Raw genomic sequence first — 26,134 nt, 5'->3', positions numbered from 1 at the left:
CTGTGTTTTAATAAGTCCTCCACATGTTGCTTATTCTCTATTCTAATTCAATCCTAATGCATTTTTACATTAGGTACAAATATTGGGTACAAACTCAGCGCAGGCAGTTACACTCACTTCTAACTTTTAATTAATTGATAGTAGAAACCATCTGCCTTTACTAGTCAATTCTCTTGAAGCCTGCAGAGCATCATTTCTTCAGGTTATCAAAATGTCTAACTACAATGTCCCCTTCACCTTCCCCCCTTTATTAGTACAGTCAGTTATATGCCCAAGCCTTCACTCTGTGGTTTTGCTTGTAACTATCCTCCACTCAACACCCCCATTACTACTTTATACTTTTTAAGGTTGCATGAAGCTGTTCTCTCAGTTACCCTCCTGGGTTATTAGCTTTGAGATACTATGTGCATTTTTATCTTTGCTCATGGAGAATTTCTCAGCTGTGGTTTCTGATTATTTCCTGCTCTGCTGGGTCCATGCCTAGTGGCTTTACTGTTGATCTTCTTCCTTCTCCCAAGGTCAGTTTTCAAGCACCCTTCAATAATAAATATAAGATTGGCAAAAGAAAACATTCTTAAAATATTGTTCTAAGATGTCAAAGGAAATTTCAGAATTTTTCAGGAAGAAAATAGGAAATATCAATGTTGCTAACCAGAAATGCCATTAGGTGCACAGGAGGACTTTCAAAGGACAGGATGTTGATGGTGTCATAAGAAGTAATTCAGGTATGGTCTTAGTTCTAGATATTCACAAAATACATTTAATCAATTTATCTGGAGTTGATCAGGCTCCCAAGAAGCTGGCCAATAAGAGTGAGTGTCCAACCACCAACACTATTTGAGACGTTCTCTAGGACCCTCCTTTTCCTGATCTATTTCATTGCTAATTATCCCCACCTATGAAGGCTTGCCTTAATTAGCCAACCATTCCTGCTATATTTGGCCTAAGCAGATGCCACTCTTCATAACTCAGCTGACCTCTAGTCTGAGATGGATTCAGTGGAATAGGAACCGTATTCCTACCAGAGCCAGCACCAACTCCATCACCTGATGCAGTGGAGAGGGCTTTACCCAAAGAGTGATTCTGGGAACCAGCAACTGCCTTCAGAATACCTCACAGTGCATCACAAGCATTGACTGGGAAAGCCTGGGGATGTTTCAAAACCTTGCCAGGCAGAGGGTGTTTGAGAATGTTTAACCAGACTTGGATCCATAAGTGGGACAAGCACATCCATATTCCATGCCTCAGGAAACCGATGAATTTAAGTTGTGAACATCTCAGTGCTTTTCGAAGCAATGGTCCAGGCTTCTCATCACTTTTCCCAACTTGCTGCTATCGTAATCCCCTCAAAGACAATGGCTCAGACTCTACCCCAGACTTTCCCATTCTCCACCTCCGCAGGCAGAATTTCACACTCATATGGTCCCTTGGGATGCAGCGCACACAGCAAGAAGCCTTGGGTGTCTTCCCAGGAGAGTTCTGGGAGGTTGCAGATATTTATCACACATATCCATTCCAGAGCCACTCCTACATGGAAGCAGTAAAATATTTAGGTGTGCTGCAGTCCCAGTACCTGATAAACAGGGAAAAGCAGAGAAAGCCAGCTCTGTGGGCAGGTGCCACCATAACTAGATAATTAGTGGAAGTGAGGACCTGGCCTCTGCACCCACAGCTTCTGCTCCTCACATCATCTGTGGAAACTTCAGGGTAATCTTTACTCCCAAATCACTTTAAGATAGTTTAGGACAATTTCCTATCTTCCTCATACAGCTACAGATCATAATATTTGTAGCCAGGATCTATGATTTTGGAGGGAAGTGAAGAAATGGGTTATTTCATGCTTGAGATATAGCAATGCCCTCTCTATGGGTTACTTAGGACTTCTGGACTTCATCTGGCCTGAGGGACCCTCATAGGAGAACTGTCACCCAGAAGCTCACTCAGGGATGGGACCAGGTAACCGGAGCCACCAATTTGAGGATGCTGCCTTAGAAGCTGTCCTGGAAATCTCACCTGCACAGTATAGTTCTGAGACAGACACAAGAGGATTCTGAGAGGTGAACACAAGTTCAGAACCCTGAGCATGATAATTCCCTTCCCCTTCTTAACTGGCACCTCAGGAAGGACTTTCCTGGACCTCCCCTGAAAATGAGAGATTTAGATATGCATAAAATCTTTCTTATCTACCACAGAACACTGATTTATTAACTTACAGTGGTGGCTATACTTTTCTAGTGACTGAAAGTGACTAGATTCCAAGGAACCCATTCACAGTACTGAGTACATGGGCACCCATATCAGTGGTCAAAAGACTGTTCCGTGGGCAAATTAATCACAGTTTACAGCTTGGATAGTCTTGAGGGATTTCATTCAGCCCCGAAGGCCTACTGAAGCCATTCCCACTCTGCAGGAAGACGAGTGGTAGGAAAATTTGTGTCCACCAGGTATGGTCCTTCTCCTTTGAAATGTACTAGATTAACACTAACACATTCTTCCTATTCAGCTACCTTTCTTATAAAAGCTAACTACATTATTCTAATAATGATAGAACAATTCCAATAATGATGAAATATTAATTGATTGGATTAATCGTGCTTATATTATTAACAATTGCATTCCATTTATATTCATGCATCCATTCATTTAACAAGTATTTATTGAGCCGCTTCTTTGTATCAGATACTATTCTAGGCACTGCTGATATGGTTTTGGAAAAAATAAGAAAGATTCCTGTACTCAAGGAGCTTATATTTTGTGTTCTATATTATTCAGGAAACATACTGTTGGCTTTCCTTGGATCTGGGTTTTTGCCAGGTCATCTCAGAATGATGTTAGAGATCACTTTTTGAGGGTGACTTTCCCCAGTTTGAGATCACCTATACATGGACCACATTTGTTGAAAAGAAATACACTTTCCTTTGGTAATATCTGACAAGAGCATTTTCTAGTTAAACATTTTTTTCTTTGGCAGCAAGCAGCAATCAATAAATGAGATTATCAACAACATATAAACAAATATGGCAGAATTCATGAGTAGGCTAGGGTTTTGTTTTGTTTTTCTGGTGACATGTAGGAAGCATAGTACTTAATTTCAAGAGAATATTTTGATTTTTTAAATGCAATTTAACAGGGTTTGGAGAGTCTTCCTTGAAAATGCTTATTCTTGAAATAGCCATACATCTCACATGGTATATGTATTTTATGAACACACAGAAAGAAAGGAAGGAAGGAAGGAAGGAAAGAAAAAATAAAGAAAAGAATGATTCCATGATTTCATGGAAGATACAGCGAGAGTCTCCCTTCCATACCTGAGTGCTATTCACCTTTGTTAACACGTGCATTCCCTTTGTAAGAATATCATATTTGCATCATTGTGACAGCCATTGTTGGTTCCCTACTCAACAGCATCCCTTTCTTTCTTGATACCAGAATCGTTATTTCCTTTGGGTGGTTTCTTCTGAACCCAGAAGGTGAATAGTGATTAGTCTATGATCTCATCCTCCTTGCCGGAGATTGGTTTAGGCATGAGTATATGATGTAATCTGGCCAATGAAAGATGAGGAGAAATCTGCATAGGGGCTTCTGGGTAGGGTTTTCTCATTCATAAATGAGGTAGACAAGGAGAAACCCATTTTCTTCCTGCCTTTGAATATTATGGGATGAGGATGGGATGCTTCGAGTTTCTATACTGCAGATGTGAGAGAACAGATTAAGGACAAAAAATAAAACCATACCGAGGATGGCAGAGCCTTAAAATGAAAAGAAATTGAGCCTTTCTGATGTCCTTTGGCCATTGAATTAACCGTCTTGGAATCTCTCTAAACTTACTGGAGTTAATAAATCCCCTATAATTTGAGTTAGTCATCTCCAAAATGGAAGGAAGAAAATAATAGGACATCTATTTCTATTTACATTTTGGCACACACATTTTTAAAAACTTATTTAAAATAGACAGTTTGGAATCAGTTGCTTTATTCAGTCCATCATTTGTCAGATGCTGTGTCTGCAGATCGACCCTGGAGACAGGAGTGGGAGGGAGACAAAACAGAACGCCGATTTCCCCATTTTTTCTTTGTTTGCTTGTTTACTTCCAGCATACTGTGACATGCTATAATTTATACATGCCCTGTTAAGTGGATTCAAGTATTGTATTATCCTAAATAATAGAACTTTTACAAAACCTTGGGAGGGAATTTTCTAAAATTGATGTTTGGAAGTTTTTAAATTATTATGTATTTTGTTGATAAAAATTATGTCAGTGTGTTATCACCAATAAGAACATAGTTAACCATCTTTAAAAAAAACTTCTTTAATGGAGCATTTCAATAGGTTTTGAACCCATTTGTTAAAAATTAAAACTAAAATTCCAGTTGGTTTAGAAGAACAATAGCTTTCATTAGGGAAGTTGGCAATGTATTGCCCAGTTCCATAGTTTGGGTCTGGGACTGGAATAGGGTATCATGCTTCAGAAAGCACAGCCAGTTATGAACGTCTATGATCATTTGTGAGGGATCTTTTTCTATACTGATAGCCACCAAAATCTAGTATAAAAACAAACAACTTGGGCTTCCCTGGTGGCTCAGTGGTTAAGAATCCACCTGCCATTGCTGGGGACACGGGTTCGAGCCCTGGTCCGGGAAGATCTCACATGCCGCAGAGCAACTAAGCCCGTGTGCCACAACTACTGAGCCTGTGCTCTAGAGCCCGCGAGCCACAACTACTGTAGCCCTCATGCCTAGAGCCTGTGCTCTGCAACAAAGAGAAGCCACCACAATGAGAAGCCCGCGCACCGCAACAAAGAGTAGCCCCAGCTCGCTGCAACTAGAGAAAGCCCACGCACAGCAACGAAGACCCAACGCAGCCAAAAAATAAATTAAAAAAAAGAAAAAAAAGAATCTGCCTGCCAATGCAGGGGACACAGGCTCGAGCCCAAGCCCTGGTCCGGGAAGATCCCACGTGTCGTGGAGCAACTAAGCTCGTGTGCCACAACTACTGAACCTGTGCTCTAGAGCCCGCGAGCCACAACTACTGAGCCTGCACTCCCTAGAGCCCGTGGTCCACAACAAGAGGAGCCACCACAATGAGAAGCCCGGCACCACAACAAAGAATAGCCCCCACTCATCACAGCTAGAGAAAGTCTGCACGCAGCAATGAAGACCCAACGCAGCCAAAAAATAAATTAATTAAATAAATAAATTTGTTAAAAATTATTAAAAAAACAACTTAAATGAGACATCCAAATTGAGTTTTCACAAATTTCAAAATAATATTTTCAAGTTTCAAAAATAATAAAGCACAGTGTTCCTGCTAAAAATACTAATAATAAAATATAATTATTTTAAAAAATTATTTATTATATCTTTTACTTATATTGTTAAAATTTCCACCTTTGCCTACATTTATAAACTGTGTAGAATATGTTGGTATGGGTAATGTATATACTTCATATACAAATAAATACATATTCATTGTATAAATTGAGTGCATTCTCATACTTTTTTTACCGTTAAGAATGAACAATCAAAAGATATATAAACAACCACTGATTTAAGCTACTTTTAATTACGTCTTCTGTTACTTGCATCCAAAATATCCTCATATAGTGCTTTACTTCGAAATGGCTTTCACATACACTTTTTAAAAATTAATAGACTTTACTTTTGACAGCAGTTCTACAATTACAAAAGATTGAACAGAAAGTACAGAGAGTTCCCATACAGCACCCTATGTCCCCCATCCCACACAGTTTTCCTTATTATTACATCTTGCATTATTGTGATATATTTGTTACAAGTGATGAGCCAATATTGATACACTATTGTTAACTAAAGTCCAAAGTTTACATTAAGGATCACTTTTTGTGTTGTACAGTCTATGGATTTTGACAGATGTATGGCATGTGTTCATTATAGTATCATACAGAATAGTTTCACTGCCCTAAAATTCTCCTGTGTTCTACCTATGCATCCCTCCCTCCTAATCACTGGCAACCACTGATCTTTGTACTGTCTCCATAGTTTTGCCTTAACCAGAATATCATGTAGTTGGAATCTCAAAGTACGTAGCCTTTTCAGATTGTCTTCTTTCACTTAGCGATACACATTTAAGTCTCTCCCTGTCTTTTTGTGGCTTGATATCTCATTTCTTTTCATCACTAAATAATATTCTATAGTCTATATATAATAATATTCTATTGTCTAATAATATTAATAATAATATTCTATTATCTAATATTCTATTGTCTATTGATGTACAAATTTGTTTATCTATACACCTGTTGGTAGACATCTTGGTTGCCTCTAAGTTTTGGCAATTATGAATAAAGTTGCTATAAACATTTGTGTGCAGGTTTTTATGTGGACATATGTTTTCAACTCCTTTTGGTAAATACCAAGGAGCATGACTGTGGGATAATATGGTAAGAGTATGTTTAGTTTTGTAGAAAACTGCCAAACTGTCTTCCAAAGTGGCTGTACCATTTTGTACTCCCACCAGCAATGAATGAAAGTTCCTGTTGCTCCACTTCCGCTCCAGCATTTGTTGTCAGTGTTTTGGATTTCTGCCATTTTAATAAGTGTGTAGTGATATCTCATTGCTCTTTTTAATTTGCCATTTCCTAATAACATATGATGTTGAGCATTTTTTCATATGCCATTTGCCACTTGTATGTATTCTTTGGTGACATGTCTATTCAGATCTTTTGCACATTTTTAATTGAGTTGTTTTCTTATTGTATTTTAAGAATTATTTGTATAATTTGGATAACAGTCTTTTATCAAATATGCATTTTGCAAATACTTTATCCTAGTTTGAGGCTTTCATTTTCTTAACAGTGTCTTTCACAGAGCAGAAGTTTTAGTTTTAATGAAATCCAAACTATCCATTTTTTTTGTTTCATGGATCCTGCTTCTGTTGTTGTACCTAAAAAGTTGTTGCCAAACTCAAGGTCATTAAAGTTTTCTCCTATGTTGTTTTCTTTTTTTTTCTTTTTGGCTAGGCCACACAGCATGTGGGATCTTATTTCTCTGACCAGGGATCGACCCCATGCCCCCTGCAGTGGAAGGGTGGAGCCTTAACCACTGGACCGCCAGGGAAATCCATCTCCTATGTTGTTTTCTAGTAGTTTCATAACTTTTCTTTTTTTTCTTTTCTTTTTTTTTTTTTTTTGCAGTACGCGGGCCTCTCACTGTTGTGGCCTCTCCCGTTGCGGAGCACAGGCTCCGGACGCGCAGGCTCAGCGGCCATGGTTCACGGGCCCAGCTGCTCCACGGCATGTGGGATCTTCTCGGACCGGGGCACAAACCCGTGTCCCCTGCATCAGCAGGTGGCCTCTCAACCACTGCGCCACTAGGGAAGCCCATAACTTATCATTTTACATTTAGGTCTATGATCCATTTTGAGTTAATTTTTGTGTAGGGTGTGAGGTCTGTGTTAGGATTCTTTTTTTTTTGCATGCGGACACCCATTTTGTCCAAGGGCCGTTTGTTGAAAAGATATCCATTCTCCATGGCATTTACTTTGTTCCTTTGTCAAAGATCAGTTGCCTTTATTTGTGCGGGTCTATTTCTGGGCTGTCTATTCTGTTTCATTGACCTACTTGTCTATTCTTTCTCCAATACACGTTGTGTTAATTACTAACGTTTATAGTGAGTTGTGAAATTATATAGTGTCAGTCCTCTGACTGTGCTCTTCTTCAGTGTTGTGTTGGCTATTCTGCGTTTTTTGCTTTTCCATATAAAATTTAGAATCTGTTTGTCAATATCACACATAGACTTCTTGAAATTCACAACAATTCTGCCACTGAGGTATGGGAAAGATCATTTAATTTACTCACTCATAGTTGAGCTGAGTGAGGCCCTGGGCAGTTAGGAATTTGCCCATTGTCATGTAGATGCTCAAATCCAGGTCTTCCACTGCCAAGCCCCCAGTGTTTTGCTCACCCCTGTATAGACACTGTTTATAGATACAGTCTAGATAGCAGGATCAAACATGTGTATGTACTGGCTTCAAAATGGGCTGATTGTCTAGAGTACGCCTGGCCTGTGTGCAAAACAGTATCCAGTATTATTGTTCAGAGGCCTGGGAGTGGGGAAGTTGGCAGCCCTACATGCCAGCAATGAGAGTGGTCAAGCTGTTGGGATGTGGCTATTTGAACCTTCCTTCAAAAACCAAACTTAGTTCATGGGAACTATCACTGAAATACTAAGAGACCAAGTAAGTTGTCTGTACTGAAACACAGCTATCCCTTGATCTTACATCCCTGGCTGTCTCACAAGTGTATCTCGAAAGCCGAGTGAAAAATTATTCTCTTGTAGTATATATGACATGTGACACATGTCTCAAACCAAGTCTAAAAAAATCTATTTTAAAATATTTTCTCTTATTAGAAAAATAATATAGGTTTTAGAAAGGAATTTAAAAGTACAGAAAACTCTAAGAAGAAAAACAAATCACATATATTCTTGTTACTACATAGAGATAACCTCCATTACCAGTTTAGTAATTCCCTTCCAGCATTTATTCTATGCATATATCTGGTATTTGAGGGTTGTTCATTTGACTACTTTTAATTATTTATTTTTCATTGAGCTACCATATTTGAATGTATGTGTATCTGGATTATTCGGTTACATTTTGTTATGGGTGTTTCCTATAACATTGCATATACTTCATGAATATGACTTTCAGTGGTTGCATTAGATCCTATCATATGGCTCTACAAGTATTTATTTAACAATTCTGCTACTGCTAGAAAATTTGCTATCATAACTGTATTCTCAAAGCCCAGCCTTGTACATATGTCTTTGTCCATATTTCTGATTTCAAAATTGGTCCTCTTAAGAAAGGACGAGGTTGCTTTTTGTCATAGGAGGCAGACCTCCTCAAAGATTTTGTGTCAGTTTTGTCAAAATATATGTGTTTTTAACACATTAGTGCCATATTCTGCCCACTGCCTTCACATCTGAAAACAATGTGAGACACTTATCTTGTCTCTTTTCCATCAATTTGTTTTTATCCTTCTGATAGTTCTTAGCCAGATGTAAGTATCTTTTTTCCTCCCAGTTAAGACAGTGATGTGGGATAGTGGCCTTTAAAAGGAGGTCTTCAAATGAAAACTAAACCAAGAACTGTCAAAAAAAACCCATTGAGAATTGTCACTAATAAGGACCTGCCAGCCAGAATTTGCCAATGGTTTAGATACTTCTCCGCATAAGGATTACTGAGATGACCCCAAAACTTTCTCTTCTCATCCCAATAAGTTGAATTTCCTCATTTTGACATTTAGAAATCTAAATGCAAGAAAATGATAATAAAATGGGGGAGGGGGTCATTTATCTATCTATCCATCTATTTATCTTCTGTCTATCCATCCATCTATCCATCTGGCTGAATCTTTTGTTCTGCCAATTTAGTGACATTTTTATGCCTGATTTATCAAACTGCTGTGCAGTCAGTTGGGTTGAGTCATTGAAATCACCTAAGACACTTCACCAGCTATATTTTTATAGCACTGTTTAAGCAAATAACATGTGTCTCAGAGTAGAGGGGCCAATTAATTTTCTACCGGTATAATTTGAGAATCACCAAAAAGTACACCAACCTCAATATACCTCCCCACAAGTCCAGGCATTTCTGTATTACTTATTCACAAAAATGTAGCCCTTATTACAAGAAAAGAAAACCAAAGACTAAAATTCCTCATACAAAAATCCTCAAAAATATTAACAAATCAGATCTGGCAATAAACGTAAAACATAATACATAATGACAAAGTGGGGTTCAGTCTAGGAATACTGATGTTAGTTTAACATTTGAAATCAATCAGCATAATCCAATGTAATCTGTTAATATGATAACAGAATAAAGGAGACACACACTACTATCATCTCAGTAGACGGAGAAAAAGCAATTAGCAAAATTCAACATTCATTTATGATAAAAAAAATTCCTAGAAAACTAGGAATGAAACAAAATTCATCAATCTGATGAAAGGCATCTATGAAAAACTTACAGCTAACATCAAATTAGCTGAATTCTGAATTTTCCCACTAAGACTGGGAATAAGGCAAGGATGACTGTTCTCACCACTTCCATTCGACGTTGTACCAGAGGTTCTAACCAGTGCAAAAAATCAAGAAGAAGAAAGAAATGACACAAACATTGGAAAAGAAGAAGTGAAATGTTCTCTATTTGCAGACAACGTGATTGTTTATGTAGGAAGTCCTAAGGATTCAAAATTTAAAAATTGCTAGACCTAAAACATTAAGTTGAACAAGGTCTCAAGATAACAAGGTCAACACATAAAATCAATTATATTTCTATGTACAAGCAGTGAATCATTGAGAAAATTTTTAATTCATTTACAATAGTATCAAAAAGAAATAAAATATTCAGGGATAAATGTAGTAAAAGGCATGCAAAATATCTCTGTTGAAAACTGTAAAACATGACTGAGAAATTAAAGAAGACCCAAACAAATGGAGAGATATAGCATGTTCATGGAGCAGAAACTCAATAGTTTAAAGTCTTAATCCAGGTGCTCGAAGGCCTAACCATCTGTCTCAAAATCCTCTTGATAATTTCTCCCAGTATAATGTAGATTTATAAGCTCCTACATTAGGTCCTTATGCAAACAGGCCTCTAGATTGTCCATCCTAGAATATCAGAATTTCTTAACTGAGTATGTAGATAAGGCTTCACAGTTGACAGGACTATAGATCTGTAGGAAACCAAGTGGACTTCTCCTCAGCCAATAGACTTTGGCAGAGACGTTGGGTGACTTGTAATGATCTACAACTGGAAGGAGAACTAGAATTAGAGTGTCTTAACTCCCAGCCCAGAATTAAGAGGCTTATCTATAAAGATGTGTTGTTATTCAGGATTTTTTATTTGAAAGAAAGAAAAGAAACCCAATGAAAAGTAGCTTAAGCCCAAAATGGAATATATTGGAAGGATACTGAGGTAGTTCACAGAATCAAGGAACAATCTCTGGATTCAAGGATGCGCTAGACACCACGGGAACTAGAAATGTGGACTCAAATACTGTTGATAGGCTATGTCTTTCCTCTCATTTTTGTTCTTTTCTTTCAGTGAGAGTTCCCCAGAAATTTGACACTAATGATAAAGTCTTTGAGATTGCAGATGTGTTTTAAAACTAAGTTAGAGAGGATTACAGTCAGGGTGCTCTGAGGGGCGGGGAGGGCAAGACTTGGCTCTCAAAGAGGGTGGTGATTGGGGGCTCCCAGACAAGGTGGCCCCTCCCCACTCAGCCCCGCTTCCTGCATATAGTTTCTCCTCTGGATCAAACACGTAATAAAGAGAATGTCTGGGGGCTTCCCTGGTGGCGCAGTGGTTGGGAGTCCGTCTGCCGATGTAGGGGACTGCGGGTTCGTGCCCCAGTCCGGGAGGATCCCACATGCCACGGAGCGGCTGGGCCCGTGAGCCATGGCTGCTGAGCCTGCGTGTCCGGAGCCTGTGCTCCGCAGCGGGGGCGGGCCACAACAGTGAGAGGCCTGCGTACCACAAAAAAAAAAAAAAAAAAGAATGTCTGGAATCTGAAAAAATAAATAAATACAAAAAATAAGAGAAGATTCATGGTTACTCTTTTAAACTCATCAGAATTATGTATATTTATATTATAGTGCACAGATTTTTCTCTCTTTTCTTTTCCCTGATGGGTATTATTGTTGGAAAATTTACTATTAAAAATCATTGTAAAAGGCATTCTTGATACTTAATTGTATATTTTTCCTGAGGCAAAATTTTCCTGCCCTGATTTCAGTCTGTCTTCCATTGGTGTATTTATTAGATTCCTCCACTAGATAGTATCTCTTCCAGCTTCGGAGAAAACACTCCCCGTGAGTATCACTGCCTCTGTCCTCACCAGCTAGGAAGCCTACATTGCACTTCACTTTCTGTTGTTTATATTACGAAAAAAATTAGTATCTTTTTTACATATATCTGCCCACCAACTTACCACTCATTGGTGTGGGGCATGATGGGAAAGGCAGTCATGTGTAATTTGCTACACCCTCACATGGCTGCATAAGAGTGTGCCTTGGGCCTGGAACATTTCCTTATGTGGAGATAAGGAGCCCTCATGGCCTCACTTAGGAGCATCTTTCCCTGTTCTGGGCTTCATGTGTACTCCTTTGTTCTGCCTACACATGTGTGTTATATGGCACCGGGCTAATCCCACTGCTATATCTTTTGCTAATGGGAGGCAACGGGGTCCTTTGCCTGCAGACAAGAGGGGTGCATGCAGACCATCTCCCTGCTATGGGATGAGACCTGCCAGCCATGGGAGACTGAGCCACACTATTGAACCTGACCTTACCTTGCTCTGTCTGTTCTCTCGGTGAATAAAGCATCATTCCATCCAGTGCCTGTGTGAGTCCTGTCTTTCTTGGCGACCCTGACACCTGCAAACCATGCAGCAGGTTGACATCCAGGACTTAATGTTCCTAGTGGCAGGGATGCTCTTTAGTACCCTCCACTCAGTGGGACACCTCCCCTGGAGGCAGTAACAGGTGTCACTTGCTTAACAGGGGAGAATATTGAGTGACACTTGAGAAACACTATCTTTTTTTTTTTTTTTTTTTTTTTTTTTGCGGTACGCGGGCCTCTCACTGCTGTGGCCTCTCCCATTGCAGAGCACAGGCTCCAGACGCGCAGGCCCAGCGGCCATGGCTCACGGGCCCAGCCGCTCCACAGCATGTGGGATCTTCCCGGACCGAGGCATGAACCCGTGTCCCCTGCATCGGCAGGTGGACTCTCAACCACTGCGCCACCAGGGAAGCCCGAGAAACACTATCTTAAAAACATGTTTATTGTTCTAATCTCTCCCCATTCCTAGCCCATAACAGATGCTCAATACGTGTGTTGAACTGAGTTGGCCAGTAACAAACATCACCCCAAAGATCCCGCTGTGCAACCCTGGAGAGCAGCAGCTGCACCCCTAGAGCGGTTCTTATGGCACCTTCTCTAGGGACAGAGGTGGTTGCTCCCTCACCAGGGCCCTGTGTCCCCAGAGACAAAGGGAGCTCGCCCGAGGCAGCCAGCCCACACTGACCACCGCCGCTGTTCCTGGAAATGGAGCCATTGACCTAAAGAGGACAAGAGTGAGGTGCCTAAACCCCTCACCACCACTGCATTTTCTGTGACAAACAGGACTGGATTTTTGTTTGATTCTAGCCAAGTTCTGATCTAGTAGCACATCCAGAAACTTGGTCCAGGCGGGGCATCTGTACGGAGGATGACAATGAAATCAATCAGTGATCCGCTTTTCAGCACAATCTTTACTTGCTTGCCCAGTAGATTAGAATGAAGAGGGCTGAAACACCAACACTTGACAATTCTAGATCATCTTGTATGCGGAGTGCAAACAGAGAGAGGAGCTGCATGCCTCCCCCTTCTTACGTCTTTAGATTTAGTTACGTGGATACGGCTCTGTTTATGCCTGTATAGCCCTCATTTTCTAACTCAAAACTATCTTTCTTCTTCCTACCACAGATGCGTGACTTACTTGCTAGAACAAATCATGGAGCCCATATACAAATGCCTTGCTAGAAGTTTGCACAGGAAGACAAAAAATGCTCTTTCCCTGCTCAACGCAGATGTCAGCCAGCACAGCACCCGAGCATTCAGAGAATGTGATGGAAATTGCATATACAGAAAAGTACACTTAGTGTATTAGCTAGGGTGACCTGTTCTTTTAGGCTATTCAGAGAAATAACGGTCATTTGCAGTGGTTTTTTCAACTGCTCTCTCTATCATTTTGTGTGATTAGGGACAGCCTTTTTTTTTGAGAGTGGCAAAACATGCAGAGATTCAGGTTTTCCTTTTTTTCTCCCTAACCCCCAGCCCCGGCCCCATAGAACAGCTCCATTTCTGGAGCCCTCAGAACTGTAACGGTCTTTGGGCAGAATAAGTCACTGAGGCAGCACATCAACATGGAACATGTGGGTAGCTAAGCAGAGAGACAGGCACAGATGACGTGTGCAGTCAGCTCCATGGAAGGAGGAAAGATGAACGACAGAGCTGTTTCCTGAATGTCATACCTGTTCATCCCTTGGTACCAAAATGCCCTCTTGGCTATCCAGCTTCTTATTTTTTTCCACCGGAGAACATAAGCCCTAAGGACGCAAAAGCTTGCGTATTTTGACATGTCAGAGGAGAAAGCGATAAAATAAAATTTTCCTGCCACACAGGGTGAAGGGAATTTAAATATGTAATTGTTTTCAGCTGCTTTGCTCTAGCCCTGCCCTTTTATCTACTGCTCTTAGAAATGACTTCATTTAGCCAAACTCTCCCTCTCCCCCCTCCACCACAGGCATTTTCAAAGCACGAGTCACATGGCTCCGCTTCATTAGCGCCTTTGTGTCCCAGCATCCTTGATGATATCAGTTATAGCTCTGGGAGTTTGGTTTGTTCATACATTAACCATCATTAGGAACAAACAGCAAACAGTTTCTCTCAGGAGCAAAGCCCATTCTCTGCGCTGACAGATAGAGCCTAAGAAGCAGTGCCCTTCTAGAATACTGTTTATGCCTGATATGTAAGTTTTCTCTTACACTAGCTCTGGTGTATTCTCCTGAGTTTACACAATGAGTCCCCTAGACCAGTGCAAAAAGAGTTGTTGATTTTTTGTAAGATTCACAAACAGTATCCTTGTCATGCCTAGTACCCAGGAAGTCCAAGAGTTTTTACTTTTCATGCTTTTTAGCTGAATTGGGTTGTCATTATGTCATGGACAATCTTTTCTGTGGCATCCTGAGACTAAGTGAAGTCTTGGTTCTCAATATTTCCACTGGTACAGCTAAATTTAAAATAAAGAACATATACATGAAAAAACTGGTCCCTTGTTGTAGATCTGTGATCTAATAAATGATGGATTTTGACAATAAAAATGAAACCACTCTATTACTAACATTTGAGAGATGTGATTAAGAACAATTCCAATGGTGGTTACTTTTCAAGTGAATTTCCTGGTGGTTTTATTTACCTGAGTGCTGAAGGACCAACTTCTCAGGAGTCCCAGACTATGGATATGGCACCACTGAATTAAGTCCTTCAGCTGGTTCACTTTCCCAATCACCCAAAGGTCACATCGCCTGGCAATCCATCAGTTACTGAATCATCAATGCTTTCTGGCAGTGAACTCATATTTGCTTTCTGTTTGACAGATTTTCTAGGCCAAGGCCACTGAGAAAACAAAACGCTCTAAAACAGTAGATTCCCTGAAACACGCACAGGTGTGGCCAAAAGCCTCACTTCCTCTCTTTCCAGTTTATCTTTGATCATCTGTAAACAGTGGTGGAACACTTTACCTGTGATCTGAACTGTCTTATTAATAAATGACCCAAAGAAAGGCTGAGGCATGTTTATTCGAGTCTGATACCTCAGGTACCATAATAATGACAGGAGCAAACCTTCCTTCTGCCAACAGTTCATTTCTGCTCCAACTCTTCCTTACATGTTGTCCAAGCAGAAGATCACTGTCCTGTGACTGATAGCCTGCAGGCTGAATATGAAAGAGGTCCTTAGGGAGAACCTTCCCAGACTCAGGGAAAAACATGGGTTGGTGCAGAACTCTCTCTGCAATTTACCAGTTGCTGGAGTAGCTCTCCTCCCAAGGAGAAGCCAGTGGCTGGGGACAACCCATGTTTGTGTTCCCTGCCACAGTGTCACAGCCTTAACCTCTGGTAGTGTGCTGTCTGCCTCAAGTTTGCAGGTTTGTCCTCGCAAGGCTTGATTTTCTGAGGTTACCTGATTCATCCTAGATTTGATGTCTACAATTCAGCCAAGTTATTGGCAGGCAAGGAGTGGTCTAGACCAGGACTTAGCAAACTTTTTCTGTAAAGGACCTAATAGTAAATATTTTCAGCGTTGTGGAAATACAGCTTCTGTCACAACTATTCAGTTCTGCAGTTGTAGTGTGTAAGTAGATACACACATCGAATGAGTGTAGCCGTGTTGCAATTAATTTTATTTGCAAAAATAGGCAGTGGGCTGGATTGGGCCCATGGGAGATGGTTTGACAACCCCTGCTCTATAGGAGTTGTCTCTAATGTTCTTGATTATGTATGCTATCAGTTCAAACAAAGCAAAACACACATTAAAACCCAAAACACTTTAAAATATATACCCACAGTAAATGTTGAGTTATGTATAAATTACATACAAGGACAAATGTGCTAATATATTTTGTATATTATAAAACACATACAGGGAGTTTCCCTGGTGGCGCAGTGGTTAAGAACCCGCCTGCCAATGCAGGGGACATGGGTTCGAGTCCTGGTCTGGGAAGATCCCACATGCCACGGAGCAACTAAGCCCGTGTGCCACAACTACTGAGCCTGTACTCTAGAGCTCACGAGCCACAACTACTGAAACCCGCGTGCCTAGAGCCCGGGCTCCACAACAAGAGAAGCCGCCACAATGAGAAGCCCTCGCACTGCAACAAAGAGTAGACCCCTTTCGCCACAACTAGAGAAAGCCTGCACACAGCAACGAAGACCCAACACACCCAAAAACAAATAAATAAAATAAATAAATTTATAAAACAAAACAAACAAACAAAAACATACACAGGGACTTCCCTGGTGGTCTAGTGGGTAAGACTCTGTGCTCCCAATGTAGGGGGCCCGGGTTCAATCCCTGGTTGGGGAACTAGATCCCACATGCATGCCGCAACTGAGAGTCTGCATGCTGCAGCTAAAGAGCCTGCATGCCGGCACAATGATCCCATGTACTGCAACTAAGACCTGGCATGGCCAGAATAAATAAATAAATATTTTAAAAAACATATACAAAAATAGAACTTTAAAAAATGAGACATGGATACAATAGGGCTTTCAAGTATAATTTTAATTGTGATGACTTCATACTATCATTAGCTAAGATCTAAAAGTACACTATATACTGAGGGCTAGGTTCACAGTTAATGACAGTGGATTTAAATCCATAATTTAAATGGTCTTCCTGGTAATTTCAAGATTGTTTGGCTAACTTTTTATTAGACCCAAATAGATCTTTATTTATGTCTTGTAATGTTACTGGCAAAGAATTCAAACTATTTTTCATTTTAACAAGCTCATATTGTTTGCACTCTGCTAAGCACTCTCCTAAGTGTTCCAAAAATGTTATTTAATTCTCATAAAAGCCCTATGGGGTGAGTACTATCATTACCCATTTTTACACAGAGAGTTTAGATAAATTGCCTAAAGTCACACTTTTGCTAGGTGGCTGGCTCCAGAATCCTTGTTCTTATCCACTGAACTAGGCTGCCTCTCCCACTTTTTTGCTATTCCCTTAAACTTTCACGATTATAATTAAACTTCAGTCCACACTTTCTTTTTAGGAATATTTGAAAGATACTTGTCTATTTAGGGTATGGTGACCTTAGGTAAAACTAAGTAATATGGTCCAAAAATCCACTTATCCAGACGCATGCAATATACTAGAGTATATTGCCATCTAATGAATGGGACAGAGTGAATGAGGGCTACACTGTTAAACCCCTCACCGTATGGAATTTCCACTTTCCTTCTAGGAAACCAGAGAAATGTGTCCATTGACAGATGGACTAACCAAAGATGCCAGGGTCCATTTGCATATTAAGGATTAATTCTTTTTTTTTTTTAAGATATATAAGTCCTAACATATTCTTTCAGTCCCCAAATGGAAGATCTTGCACACCTCCAGGAATATGCCACCTCTGCTTGTCTAAAAGAAGGGCTTTATGTCCTAATTACATTATGCTATGTCCCTAATAAAATATTGACCTTGTTTATACTAATAAACGTGATAAAGGCTAATCTATAATAACTATGATTGCCATTATATTACAATAATTTGATATACAAAGATACAGTTAGATGCCATTGCACTAATTTTCAACAGTTATTAATCATTCTGTTAACTTAAAACTCTTCTTCTTTGTTCTGACTTAAAGAGAAAATAGTCGTCAAAGCTCTGAACTTCACTTCTGGTCAAAAGTTTGTTGTGAAATGCCCCACTCAGCAATATTCCTCTTACTTTTAATTTCTCAGTTTGTGAACTGATGCTTAGCACTCTCTACATCAGTGGTTCCCAAACTTTCATGCACATCAGGATCACCTGGAGGGCTTATTATAGCACAGATTGCTGGGCTTTGGCCTCAAGTGTCTGGGGTGGGGCCTGAGAATTTGCATTTCTAATACCTGGGACCAGCTGCTGCTGGTCCAGGAAATGACTGCTCCGGATAACTATTGGTCTTGCTCCTTCCAGGAAGCAGAAATTGGCTTTCTGTTGTGCATGTGGTTTCCTATGCCATGTGACTTTGCTATTACCCAGAAGTCTTGATGCTGCAACCCAACCCAATATCCCTAGCTAGACCACTTAGGGCTTATCCTTGCTGTCAGCTTTTATCCCACGCCAATTCTGCTTCAGTTCTTACTCAACAACTACGTACCACCAAACCCACCCTCAATAATTCTTGGCCTGTCCTGGAACAGAGGTTAGCATTAATTATGAGAAGAATTATAAAAGGTTGTATCCTTTTCCTTCTTTTTACTCTATGTTCTTTTTCTGACCAATTTCATATGGTCACTCCCATGTTTCAACTGTCACCTTAAGATGATGGTTTTTCAACCACACGTCTATAGCGCTGACCTCTCTCCTGAGCTGCAGACCAGAACCCCTCAGCTGCCCATTGGACATCTCTACCTTGATGGGACATAGGTATCTGAAACTCACTGGTATAAGTTGAACTGAGTTCCCTAAAAAGATATGTTTACACATAACATCCAGTATGTGTAAATGTGACCTTATTGGGAAATAGGGTCATTATAGATATCATTAGTTCAGATGAGATCACACTGGAGTAAGTTGGACCCTCAATCCAATTGTCTGGTGTCCTTATAAGAGGAGAAGAGACATAGACACACAGGAAGAAGACAACTTTGTGATAATGGAAGTGAATATTGGAGTGATGAGGTTACAAGCCCAGATATGCCAAGGATTGCCAGCAAATGCCAAAAGCTAGAAGAATCAAGGAAGGGCTATCCCCAACAGGTGTCAGAGGGAGTGCAGATCTGCTGACATTTGATTTCAGACTTCTAGTCTCCAGAACTATGAGATAATAATTTCTGTTGTTTTTAAGCCACCTAATTTGTGGTACTTTGTTTCAGCAGCCCTGAAACAGATACACTCATCATGTCCAAAACTGAACTGAATGCCCCCTTTCCTCCCCAGTAACCCAAACTTGCTTCTTCTCCTAACTTCTTTTTTCAGATAATAGCATTACAGTCTACAGTCTTGCTCATCCAAACTAGAAAGGTGGATTCATTTTATACTCTTCTTCACCCTTAACATCCTATAAGCCACCATGTTTTGTTAACTCTATCCCTTATCTGATCTTTCCTTTAACATCTTGGCCAATGCAACAACTTCCAAAAAAATTCTTTTTGTTTCCTTTACCTTTCTTGTATTTCCAATTAATATCTGCTATAATAATCTATCATATTAAAGTACTTATAATAATAATAGCTACCCTTTATTGAGAGCTTATATTACATCTAGAAATGTACTAAGTTCTTTCACATGCATTGATTTTCACAACTCCAGCTGGTAACTACTGTTATTATCTTCATTTTATGGATCAAAAAACTGTTGCTCAAGTGCACGAAGCTATCAAATATCACAGTTGGGGTTTGAAGTCTTACCCACTCTGCTAGTCTCCTTGTAGCCCATCATGGCACTTCCTTAAAATAGAAAGTACTGGAAAGGCACTCAGGCCCCAAAGCTATGTCTCCAGCCTTGTTTCCCTATGCATTCCTCTACAACCCTCTGCTTTAGGCTACTCATCATTCCCTGGCTTTACTTTCCTGCCCTTATGGCTTTGGTCATGCAGTTCCCTCAATCTAAAAATCCAACAAATTTTCACCACCAAAAACCTTTCACATCGGACTTCCCTGGTGTTGCAGTGGTTAAGAATCTGCCTGCCAATGAAGGGAACATGGGTTCGAGCCCAAGTCTGGGAGTATCCCACATGTCACAGAGCAACTAAGCCCATGAGCCACAACTACTGAGCCTGCACTCTAGAGCTCGGGAGCCACAACTACTGAAGCCCGTGCACCTAGAGCCTGTGCTCCGCAGCAAGAGAAGCCACGGCAATGAGAAGCCTGCGCACTGCAACGAAGAGTAGCTCCCACTCACCCCAACTAGAGGAAGCCTGCGCGTAGCAATGAAGACCCAACACAGCCAAAAATAAAAATAAATAAAATATAAATTAAAAAAAAAACCTTTCACATACCTCAGTGCCAAGCTTAAGTATGGACTCTTTCACCAGTACCCCAAGTCGGAATGACCTGTTCCTTCCTCTATGTGGCCTACTTAGAACTTAGGCCATTCCACTCTGCTTTCTTGCTAGCCATTTATATGTTTATTTCCACATGGTCATGCTGGCCTCCTAATTCAAGGGCCGGCCATGCCATTTAATTTTTCCTTTATTTTCCTCCCATCTTTTCTAACAGTGCTTCAATGATTTGAATTGTTAATAGTAGCAATAGTAATAATGGTAGAAATATTAGCAAACCTTTGTTATCATTAATACTCAACAGTTTCAGTACTATTTGAAAACTAAAGTCATATTTAAAAACATCGTATCAATTTTTCTTTTCCACAACTGAAATTTCCTAATCTATTGACCTATTTTGTTATAATATGAGAACTTCCTTTGAAATACCTATTTCTATTCAATTTGATGTTTCATGTGATAGACTCGTTTACTGTGTAGTAACATCAAAATCTGTCCATTATCCTTTAGAAATAAAATGCTTCCAAAGGAGGCCAGGGGTGGGGTTGGAGGGCGACCACTTTGTTTTCTACTCTCCAGAAGATATTCTCTTTGCTCCTTGATCTTGAAGCAGGTCTGCTTTGTTAGTGATTTTAGGTTATGTCCTGGCCCGTTCAGAGCTAACCTAAGACTCAATTAGATTTCATGATAGGGAATCAGTATGTGCGTCTCACTGCCCTCACCATTTATGAAGCTTAAACCCAGCCCTCACTTATTTTGGAGTCTCGGAGAACTGGCATAAGATCAAATTCCACACTTCTGGGCAAGCAGAAGGAACCCCAAAGAAGAAAACAGAGAAGAAACTAACTGAGCTCTGTGGGAAATCAAGCCAGGGTGGACATTCAGTCCAAGTGGCAGAATAACTTTCTGCTTAAATGAAAAACTATTTAGAAGTCAGTCACGTGCGAATGATGAACCAAAGTGGTTATAAATGGAGGTGCTTTGATAAGGAACTGAAGAATATTTAATAAGGACTTAAGAACACTTAATGAAGATGGAAGAAAATGACTAGGAAATAATTAAAAGGAAAACAATATATTCTACAAAGCAGAGAAATGTGATGAAAAATAAAATGATCACTCTTTCCCCCTTGGGCTTTTTAATTTTTTTCCAAGCTGGAAAAACATTGCTGTTTCTGCCCATATGTTGAAATATCTAGAACATTGAATTTATTGATGGAAAGTGTACTTACCATCTAATCAGAGAAATGCTAAAGGGAAAAGGGTTCTCTACACATCAGAGGTACCCCAGAGACCCGACTGTTCATAACTCTGCATGAACAGGGGGGCAAGTGCTATATTCCCATTAAAGAGCAACACAGTTGGTTAAAGAATGAACAAAAAGCAACATTTCTTCATTAGTGTCATGGCAGGAAGCTGATGCTCTGAATGCCGGAGGCCATCAAATGGGATATTGCAACAATAAAACAGAATGAAAAAATGAAATGCTCCATTCTCTTGTCAATCTCATATGTTTGTCTCTTTCTTTTTAATATTCTTGGCACTACCCTGGTAAGCTAATGTATATCTGCAGTTTCGTTTTGTGCTTGGTAATTGTGCTATGGGCACGTATTCATTTGACAGACTTTGCTTTCAATGAAGGAAACTGGCAGGTTGGAAGAAAAAAAACAATGTTGCCAAATCACCAATTAAGGAAACTGCTGGAGGGAAAACTTGTCCTGAGACTGGTATCCGTAAAAATGATATAGTGATGCTGCACTTCAAAAGACATTTTGAAGAGACACTTAATGAAGGACATAACAGAGGGGATTATAGGCTGGCTAATGTATATGACTGCCAAATTTAGACCATGAAGATAGATACAATGGGGTACAATCATTTTTACAAACATCTGGACATCGAAACAACAAATATATCAAATTGTGATGCAGTTGACAGGTAGGCTGATTCGCCCTCCGTAACTGGAGGAAGTCAGCCTCATGATCAATTCTGTTCAAAACCCCCTGTGAAGAGATGTCACCTTGGGAGGCAGTAGACATGAGAATGAAGAGGCCATAGTCTTGGCCCTCCTTCTTGGACCTTGTAATCTAGTAAAGGAATAGGCAGACACACGGGCTAGCTGGATGTAGCTCCAAAGGCTGAAGCAGAACATTCCTCTGCTTTTCCCACTGAGTCACCTGCCAGGATCAGGATGACCGTTCTTCCTCCAGTCTCCCTCGCTGTTCTTCCCTACAGCATCCTCGATTTTGTTCGATGTCTCCAATTTCCCCAAATACCCAGCTCCACCTGGAGAGGCAGAATCAAATCCCGCATGCTTGAAATGGCTGAAGAGGCTTTTATTCCTTCCTTCCTTCACATTCTTAAACAAATACACCTTTCCTCTCTTGCTAATATGATTGCTTCTTATGGATTAATTTCAATGAACTATTATGACCCACATCCTTGTCTCTTCACTCTATTTTACCAAAGACCCTCTCCCAAGAAAGTGTGAAGGAGAAAAAGATGTGGGAAGAAAGCCTCATCTTGCCCCAGATAACAGGCACCAAAATCATGGCATGAACACAGTCCTGTGAAATGACTGAGAACCTGGAGGTGGCATCATGGGAGATTTCATGGAAGAGGTGATGCTTGTTGTGTGGGATACTTGTGCTTAACACTGTGCTATATACAGTCAGGTTACCTAATGTAAGCTGTGGCTGCTGTCCTGAAAACGTTCTGAATCTAGCCAAGGAGATAAGATAAACATGCATGAAATAAAAAAGACAAGACAACCTATAGTTACATGTGTAATACAAATGCATTGACATTTTTGGAACTGAAATTTATTTTCCTGTTTCTGTGCTACATAGGCCTGGGACTAGACAAAAGAAACTTAGCTACTCGCTCCAGGAGAGACTTGTTTCTGGAAGTTAGTACTGAACAACTAAAATAGCTCACTTGGTGGATGGATTTACAGACTGTCATACAGAGTGAAGTAAGTCAGAAAGAGAAAAACAAATACTGTATGCTAACACATGTATATGGAATCTAAAAAAAAAAAAAAAAAAAAAAAATGGCTCTGAAGAACCTAGGGGCAGGACAGGAATAAAGACACAGACATAGAGCATGGACTTGAGGACATGGGGAGAGGGAAGGGTAAGCTGGGACGAAGTGAGAGAGTGGCATGGACATATATACGCTACCAAATGTAAAACAGATAGCTAGTGGGAAGCAGCCGCATAGCACAGGGAGATCAGCTCGGTGCTTTGTAACCACCTAGAGGGGTGGGCTAGGGAGGGTGGGAGGGAGACACAAGAGGGAGGGGATATGGGGATATATGTATATGTATATAGCTGATTCACTTTGTTATACAGCAGAACTAACACACCACTGTAAAGCAATTATACTCCAATAAAGATGTTAAAAAATAAATTAACTAACTAAATAAATAAAATAGCTCACTTGGCAAGATTAACAGCTTGCCTGTTGATACTCTAAGACCCTTGACTTGTGGGGTCATCAGTCCAAAGCTCTCATGTCATTAACTCTGCTCAATCCAAACTAGCTCTCTGCCTTGGAAGACCTGCCTTAAATCATCCAGCCCTGGCCCTGAAACACTAAAAATATCCTTCCCCAATTTCCCCCCTCTGAGATACGACTGAGACACTCAAGGTGGTACTCTCCTTTATTGCAGTGAGTTCAATAAACTTAGCTTTGCTTGATGGGAAGTTTTTTCCAGTAGTCTTTTTGGGAGATTGACAGAACAATTTAATAATTTTCCATAAAGACAGGTGTCTGGGCTACCTGGTCATTTCTGTAGCCACACAAATTTGTTTATAAATACTTCCTTTATCTCAGTGTGTCTGAGGATGAGGCCTAGAAATAAAGCAATAGCCGTGACTAAAATGCCATACATCTAAAAACGCTAATAAAGCATCAGATTGCAGGAAAGCATTCATCTCAGCAGTGGCCAGAGACTGGTGGGGGTGGTACTTTTGCTTCCTGGTGGCACAGAAGATGTGATGACCTGGAGCTGAGATTTGGATTACAGTTTTGGGTGAGGTTTAATTTGCTTATTTATTTATATTTTTAAATTTATGGTTGAGGTTTCCTTGCCTTATTCCCTAGGCTCTAGTAGCCAAGGTTCCTCCTGGAAAAAAAAAGCTTAAGTCATGTCAATGCCTGGGAATCAGATACACACTGAATTGTTTGACAAACTAGGGATGGAAGGACTCTCTAAGGAATCCAACTTCCAGATAAAGGTAGGGCACAGAATTCATTGGGAAGGCATGCACACATACATAGCCCTTGGTTCTTGGACTTACCCAAGCCCTGTCATCCTAGGAGTGCTCGTACACTCTTGGACGTGCTTGTAACTACAAGCCATCTTACTGGACTCAGCAACACCTTGGGGCCCAAGCAACTCTGCTGTGGTGAAACAGACAGAGGGGATGTTCCTCCATCCCAGCTCTTGGCAGATCAGGGGGCTTGAGGCAGAGAGGACTGGGAGCAATGGGGGCTGAGCATTTTTACCTCAGCAGGGCAGAGGCCCACAGAGAGGGAGCATGTCAGAGCAAGAGGGGCTAGAGAGGCTGGCCCTAAAACATGAACACATGTAATACACTCCCCTGCCAACCCCAAGTCTTTCAGGAGGGCTTTGGGGCTGCGATCTGACAAAGATCCAGAATTACAGGGCTTCCCTGGTGGCGCAGTGGTTAAGAATCCACCTGCCAATGTGGGGGACACGGGATCGAGCCCTGGTCCGGGAAGATCCCACATGCCATGGAGCAACTAAGCCCATGCGCTACAACTACTGAGCCTGTGCTCTAGAGCCCACGAGCTACAACTACTGAGCCCGTGTGCCACTACTGAAACCCCCACGCCTAGAGCCCATGCTCCACAATAAGAGAAGCCACCGCAATGAGAAGTCCGCGCACCACAATGAAGAGTAGCCCCCGCTCGCCACAACTAGAGAAAGCCCACGAGCAGCAACAAAGACCCAATGCAGCCAAAAATAAATAAATTTATTTTAAAAAAATCCACCAGAATTAATTTATGAGTCATCAAAGCCAAGAATTACAAGATTTATGTATGAAACCTAAGGAAAGCCAAGCTTGAGTCTGAGATCTGAGTCACACTACACAACATCGTTGATTTCCTGTAGGCGTCCCGGCAGGAGGCAGGTGGCTGGGTGGTGGTGGCTGTGTGCACCAATGCAGGAGATGGCTGAGCAGAACTGCTTCAATCTGGGTCTCTTTTGCCCATTGAATTCACACTCTCCACAGACTGATCGTACTGGGGAAGCCAGCAATCAAGAGCATGAGGTACTCTGGACTAACAGAAGCCAGTGGGAACAGGAATGGCCACAGAAAAACCTTCGTGGCAAAGGTAGCTAACCTGAGAAGGCGGGTAAAGAGACTGTCTGATTCTCTATGTCCGCTCATATCCACTCTCGGGGCACTGAGACCCCAGCAGGGAGAGCACTTATGACCACAGAGTCTTTGTGCTTGAGAGTCAGGAAGGAAGGCAGAGGAGTTGGATACAGTTCTGTCACTAGCTAGCATTTACCCCGTTGGCTGCATATATTGATGTTAATTACACACCCAAGCTTTTTGGGGGCAGCGCTAATTTCAAATGATCTGTCCCACTGTCCTGGGAGAGTGGTAGGGATAAAGAAAAGAACTGAGGAGCCCAAAACTACCGGTGCTATTGCTCCAGTGCTGCCCTTAACCAATTGCGCGCCTTTGAGGAAGTTTCTTTCTCTCAATCTGTTTCCTCGTCTGTAGAAAAAGGATCTAATACCAACGTTATGGAAGGATGACACAGCCTTCTGTCTTTCATTTCTCCCTTTTTCCAG

Source organism: Hyperoodon ampullatus (genome assembly GCF_949752795.1).
Source record: "Hyperoodon ampullatus genome assembly, chromosome: 7".
Taxonomy (NCBI): domain Eukaryota; kingdom Metazoa; phylum Chordata; class Mammalia; order Artiodactyla; family Ziphiidae; genus Hyperoodon; species Hyperoodon ampullatus.
The sequence above is the reverse complement of the archived record's forward strand: the minus strand, read 5'-3'. Positions refer to the sequence as shown.